Below are 7,172 nucleotides of genomic sequence, written 5' to 3' on the forward strand. Positions count from 1 at the left end.
TTCCTTCCGAGGAGTGGCTGGTGGGTTTGAACTGCCAGCCTTCTGGTTAGCAGTCAAGTGCCTTAGGCACTATGCTACCAGAGCTCCTACTACACCCCTACCCACTGTAATTGTTCACCTTGTAGGCCTATGTATTGTTTGCCTGGAAGTTAAGCCAGAGGAGAGACTTCAATTCTAGTCCTGAAGGATTTTGAGTTTGTTCAACATTGTTCTCCCACTCTATCCAGGATGTACAATTTTGATCCCTTTCTGAGTGGTTGGTAGTGGTAGCTGGGCACCATCTAGTTCTGGTCTCAGGGTCATGTAGGCTGAGGTTCCCATGGTCCACTAGTCACTTGGACTAATTGTTTCCAGGCATCTTTGATTTTAGGAAGATTGAAATTCTTAATTTAAACCAATTTCATGGAGTAGCATTATTTTATGGTAAACAGCTAGGCTTTGGACTTCCTTTCTCTCCCCTGTAAGGCCTAGCATATACCTCTGCGGTGAAGGGTCAATTTTTTTTTTTTTTAAATGAAATGCTATTGTTTCAAAGAAAAAGAATCACTTGAAATGATTTATCTCCAGGTAGACTAGCCACTCTACGTTTACACGTTGATTACCTTCTGTGTACTGTGTACTGACAGACAGGCAATGGACATTTCCATGGTTAATTTATGTGAAATGAGACTCATATCTGGAGTTGGAATTTAAGCTTTTCAAGTAAACATATTTTGGTATTTTTCAGGTGTCACAGATGCTGTATTTAAAAGATCGTGACTCTTGGAAGCCTTAGTACCCTCATCTATTAATAAAAAGATAAATACCTCTTGTAATTATGGGCAAAAAAGCCTTGATGGTACAATGGTTAAGTGCTAGGCTGCTAGCAGAAAGGTCAGTGGTTCGAACTCAGTGTCTCCATGGGAGAAAAGACCTGGTGATCTGCTCATGTAAAGATTTCAGCCAATGTGGCCCTTAGACACTCTTCAAGCCTGGAAATGAACTCACCTCTATGGCTCAACTTTCAGCCAAATGATAGATAGGCCTAGGGGCTCTGGTAGCATAGTACCCAAGGCACTTGACTGCTAACCAGAGGACTGGCAGTTCAAACCCACCAGCCAGCCACTCCTGGGACGGAAGGTTGGGCAATCTACTTCCGTAGTGTTACTGCCTTGGAAACCCAAGGAGGGGTCACTATGAGTCGGGTCTGACTTGATGGCAGAACCATAAATTCCTATTCAGGAACTCTGGTGGTGTAGTGCCTAAGGCACTTGACTGCTAACCAGAAGGCTGGCGGTTCAAACCCATCAGCCACTCCTTGGAAAGAAGATGGGGCGATCTACTTCTGTAATGATACCGCCTCAGAAACCCAAGGAGGGGTCGCTATGAGTCGGGTCTGACTCAACGGCACATAACAACAACAACAACATAAAGGTGAACAATAACACCAGGGAGGTATTATTCCTCCTTAGAACAATCAACCATAGAGATCAAAAGGGCAGCATTTGCCCAGGGTTAAACCTCAGAAGGCAGGAAGGGGTAGAAAAAGGCAAAGGGAAATGGTGAACACAGGGAGGAAGCGGGAAGACTGCTGTTACATTGTGGGGATTGCAATGAATATCATAAAACAAAATGTGTATGAATTGTTGAATGGAAAAGCAATTTACTCTGTAAGCTTCCACCTAAACCACAATAATAAATTAATAAAATATTCCTCCTAGGAAACTCTATGGGGGCAGTTCTACTCTGTCATATAGGGTAACTGTGAGTCACAATCAATGCAATGGCACACAACAATTATGGGCAGGCATGAATGCCTGTATGTAAAAACTCAGTGCAGGTTGTTTCTTGAGCAAGAGAGAACTTCACAAGTACCTTCTCCTAATTCAGCTCTACTTGAATCTTGGTTAAAGTGACTTGGGACCATAGAGAATTTAACACATTGAAATTTAAAAATAGAATCCCTGCTTGCCTGTTTTCAAAATTCAGTTTTCATTAAAAAGGAAAAACGAAAGAAAAATGGAAATGCGTGTGCAGATTGAATCCATGGAACCACATTTCTGGGAGACAGAGAGGTGTGGAAGAAGGAAGAGGTGCCCTCCCCCATGGTGCCCTCTTCCAAATGTTCAGTCAGCTCCCTCCTCCCCCAACAAATCTCCTGCTGTTTGCTTTATGACTTAATGAATGCATAAGTCCATTCTATTTATCACCTTCAGCAGCTTCAGCTATGCATGTTGCTTCCTCCCCTGGAGGAATTTCACAGATAAATTATTGCATACAATTACATAAAATAAATTTAAACTGAATAGGGTGTGTAGCAAGCAGGCTAGTTGCTCTGAGTGTTCTACTGAGTTAATCCCTGGTGAAGAGGGAAAATCGCTGCATATAAATGCCATCTCGCTGCTGTCTAAACCAGCTGATAAATGATACCATCTGCTGGAAAGGAATTCACAATGCGCTCACCCCAACCCACTTACAAGAATGGCCATTCTCCATCCATTATATACTAGCTTTCATGTGCAAGGAGGATGTTCAGCTGGGGTTGGGGAGCTGCCACCCATCCCCAGTGGTTCTAACTGATTGACTTACTCTATAAACTTAGTTCTCCAGGTGACCAAACAGCTCATATTTTTAGGACACCAATCATACTTGGGGCTCAATTTGTGGCCTAAATCAATGTTCTCAAACTTGGCTGCACATCAGAATCATCTGAGGAGCTTTTAACAATCCCAATGTCTAGCCTACCTTTCAACTCCCAAATGAAAAACTAAACCTGTTGCTGTCAAGTGGATTCTGATTCAGGATGATCCAATGGAAGCAGATCGCCAGGGGCTCCTTCAATTCCCCGGTGATTTCAAAGTACAGCCAAATTTGAGAATCAGTGGCCTAAAACAGCACAGGTAGTGTCTAACTTACGACTTACTCGAGTTACACAAAGAAGTACACTTAACAACCATCTGTTTTGGTTTTTGTACATCTTGTTAGCAATGAGTTGTATGTATTAAAATACATCTGTAAGTTTATATGTAATGTTTTCAACCCCCAAAATACAAATAAAATTCTGATTTTTAAAGATACTGATGATAAAAGGGAACAATAATGAAAACTAAGAAAGATAAGACAGTCATCAGCAGGGAGGCCTGTCTTAAGGTGGGACTACCTACTTCTCAAATTATTTTAAGTATGAATCCCCTGGGTGTATTGTTAAAAAACAAAAACCTAAAACACCACCAACAACAAAAACCTTGGGTATTTTGTTAAAATGCATATTCTGATTCAGTAGACCTGGAGTGGAGTCTGAGCTTCAGCTTGTCTAACAAACTCACAAGTGAAACCCAGGCAAGCCGTTCCTTAGACCACATAGTGAGTAGTTCTGATTTTCCTCATTAGCATCATAGTCTAACTCAAGGATTTTCAGACCTTTTTTTTTTTTTAAAAAATCTAGGAAACTCTTCAAATCCAATCTCACAGGAAAGCCCCACATACACAACAGGTAGAACTGAGGTGGTTCCAAGGGTGAAGAGCCTATCCACAAAACTAACATCATGCTTATTCCTTAACACTGTTAATATGCACACCATGAACATTATTATGTCTTCTGCTTGGAGTTAATTTTTTCTTTTTTGCAAGAAAATATCCTGTTTGGAGTTCTTTTTTGCAAAGAAATATCTATAAGTAGAGATCAATTGAATTTCTGGGAGTTTATTCAGGTTCCTAATTTAAAGGACCCTCAAATTCATTTCACCTACTTTGGTCATGCTGTCAGAAGAGACCAGTCCCTGGAGAAGGATATCATCCTCAGTAAAGTAGGGGTTCAGCGAAAAAGGGGAAGACTCTCAACATGATGGATTGACACATCGGCTGCGACCATGGGCTCAAGCGTAGCAAGGATTGTGAGGATGGTGCAGGACTGGGCAGTGTTTCATTCTGTTGGACATGGGGTGGCTGTGAGTCAGAGCTGACTTGACAGCACCAAACAACAATTTCAGGGAGGTTTTCAGCCTTATTTATAAAACCCTAAATAGCTGGTTTCCACATATTAACAGCTACCTGTTGGCACACTACACAGCCAAAACCTTCTGATACAAATCTGACTTTGGCCTTCTTTTAAATTAACAGAGATGAAATGTTGTCAGAGCCCAATTTCCAGGCTCATGAACTCAAATAGTGAAAGTTCAACTGTTAAAAGTAACACAAACATCACCTGGTTTCATTTCTTTCTAGCTCTTATCACTAATTAACCTTATTCATTCATATATTCATTATCTGCCTGCTCCCAAGGAAACAAACTTTGTGAGGGCAAGAGTTCTCTGTCTTGTCACCACTGTAGCCCTGCACTCAGAAGAGTGCCTGGCACACAGTGGTTATTCAATAATATGTGGAACAAGTACATGAAGACAAACTACCAAAATTCTTCTGTTAGTCTAAACCAGACTTATCTAGACCTAGCCTGAGTTCCATGCCCAAGTCAGCCTCATCATCATCATCACTTTCGTTTTCTAGCCTTCTTTCATCCCTGTGGTTGCTGGCTGCTGAATTGTGCAGATCTGAAACTCAACAGAAGTGTGAACGGGGTAGTTGAAGATGGCAGCCTCTGGCATAAAGACAGTAATTGAAGCAACAGAGATGGATAACATTGCCCAGCAGAAGAGCACAGAGAAGACAAGCTAGGTGTGAGCTCTCATGAACTCATGTTCAAAGAAAAAAATGGCTTCACCTTCCCTCCTCAACACTCTGCACACATATACACACACCTACACAACCAGACTATCACAAATCCCTTCAACCATAACATGATTTCTAGACCCTTACCATTCTGGAGTGTTTTGGACAGTTATCAGTTTATCATGTCCTCTAAAAAATGTAACACTTTTGCTACCAAAGAAATTACAAATAAAACAAATATAAATACCATTGCTTCATTTATTTGCCATATCAACCATAATTCAAAAGAATGAATCTTGTGAAGTTAATGGAATAAGACGTAGAACCCAATGCCAAGTCATTTATTTTTAATTTCTTGAATGCCTTATTAGGAGGTGTCTGGTAGTGCAGACTTGAGAGTTACTAGATATTTCCAAAAAGAGAATAAACCAAAAACCAAACTCAATGCCATTGAGTCAGATCTGACTTATAGCAACCCCTCTTTGGGTTTCTGAGGCGATATCACTATGGAAGTAGATTGCCCAATCTTCCTTCCTAGGAGTAGCTGGTGGGTTTAAACCACCAGCCTTCTGGTTAGCAGTCAAATGCCTTAGGCACTGTGCTACCAGAGCCCCCAAAAAGAGAATAGACATTCAGAAATAAGCAACCCTTCCTAGATGTTGGAAAAATACCTTTTATATTTTTGAAAACTTACTGCAATTGATGCTGTTGAGCATCAGAAATTCTAAGACCTAAAAAGAAATATTTGAGATGATGCAAAGAATGCTTTGGCTAGTCATGAAAGAGACGGAAAACACCAAGACTATGAGGGTAGAGTGTAAACTCACTTGGAAAACAGTCCTTTTCCCTAGTTGAGCTGCTATTCTGTTAACTGTGTGTGTCATACATAAGACCCAGAGGGAAATAAATCAAATACAGTTGTGGCAGGCAGCCTCTTAAGATGTTCCCCACTGATCCCAGGTTCCTGGTAGTCACATCCTTGTATAATCCCCTCCCTTTGTGCATGGACTAGACTTATCGACCCATTTTTAACAAACAGAACATTGCAGAAGTGATGGTATGTTGCTTCTGGGGTTAGGTTATGAATACTGTGGTGCTCTCTTACTTTTTTGGTTCACTCATCTTGGGCCAAGCCAGTGTGTCATGAGGCAGTGCTGGAGAGAGGCCCATGTGGTAAGGGAACAAAGCTTGCCAAAAATTAACTGAATGAGCTTGGAAGCTGATTCCCCTGCCCCTATTTGAGCCTTCAGATAAGACCATAGCCCCAACCAGTGGCTAGACTGTCTTCTCATGAGACAACTTGAGCCAGAAACACCTAGTTTAGCCATACTCAGATTCATGACCCACAGAAACTGATGATGTTTGTGATTTTAAATTTATAAGTGCTGGGTAATCTGCAAGGAATTCTGATGGCGTAGTGCCTAAGGCATTTGACTGCTAACTAGAAAGTTGGCAGTTCAAACCCACCAGCCACTACGTGGAAGGAAGACTGAGCAATCTACTTCCATAAAGGTTTACCACCTCAGAAACCCAAAGGAGGTTGCATGAGTTGGAATCGAATCGATGGCAGGGAGGTTTTTTTTTTTTTTTTTTTTGGTTGAATAATTTTCTATAAATCACTATATACCTAATACAGGTATATTCATAGAAGATATTATGCAGGCCTTTTCACAATCAACTGCACTAATCTGAATTATTCCTGTAGTAAGACTACTAGTTTTCACTATCTGCTATATTCATGGAAATGAATCAACACTTCAAGGCAGACATTTTATTTATTACATGTCATGTGTTATAAATCTAGCAGGTCTTCAGTTAATCTTTATTTTGTGAATTATCTCTCTCCCTGTAAACACCACATAATAGGACAAACCTTCTGTGCATCCATTATCCAGTACTATTTGTTGCAGAGAGCTACCAGGGCTAGGAGGTGTCCATTTATCTGTTATTGGATCATTTTAGTCTTTATTAATCTATCTTTACAAGTTATGTTGTAGGTTTTATTAGGAGACAAAGGTCACCACTTTTCCTCCCCCAAGAAACAAAAAACTGTAGAATTGTGACTGTAAGCCAAGAGGAGAATCCAAACTAGACCATACCAATACTACTCAGGACATGTAGTTATTTATTTTCAGGGCAGTGGGATACATTCTGACATACCCATGAGATGAAAATCATGATACATCACTGAAGAGGAAGACATGAGACAAAAAGGTAATGCCACAGAATTCTAGAGATAAAACTGCAAGTTGGACTTGAGGAACAACTGAAATAAACTAAGAAATTATATGCACATAAGACCAGTTCAGCATCTGCCATACAGTTTAACTATTTGTTATTTAATTTGTTACTCATTAAATAATTTGAGAACCTACAAAGTGCTTAGTGGTGTGCCAGTCATGGTGGGGATAGAAAGGAAGTACTGACACTGTCCTTTCCCTCAAGAACACTACTATTAACTGTGAGGGAAATTACATAAAAACCAATTAGAGACCCAGAAGGCAACATGTAATACATTGCAAATAATA

Source organism: Orycteropus afer, unplaced genomic scaffold (genome assembly GCF_000298275.1).
Source record: "Orycteropus afer afer isolate SDZICR_OR568_19922 unplaced genomic scaffold, OryAfe1.0 scaffold00909, whole genome shotgun sequence".
Taxonomy (NCBI): Eukaryota; Metazoa; Chordata; class Mammalia; order Tubulidentata; family Orycteropodidae; genus Orycteropus; species Orycteropus afer.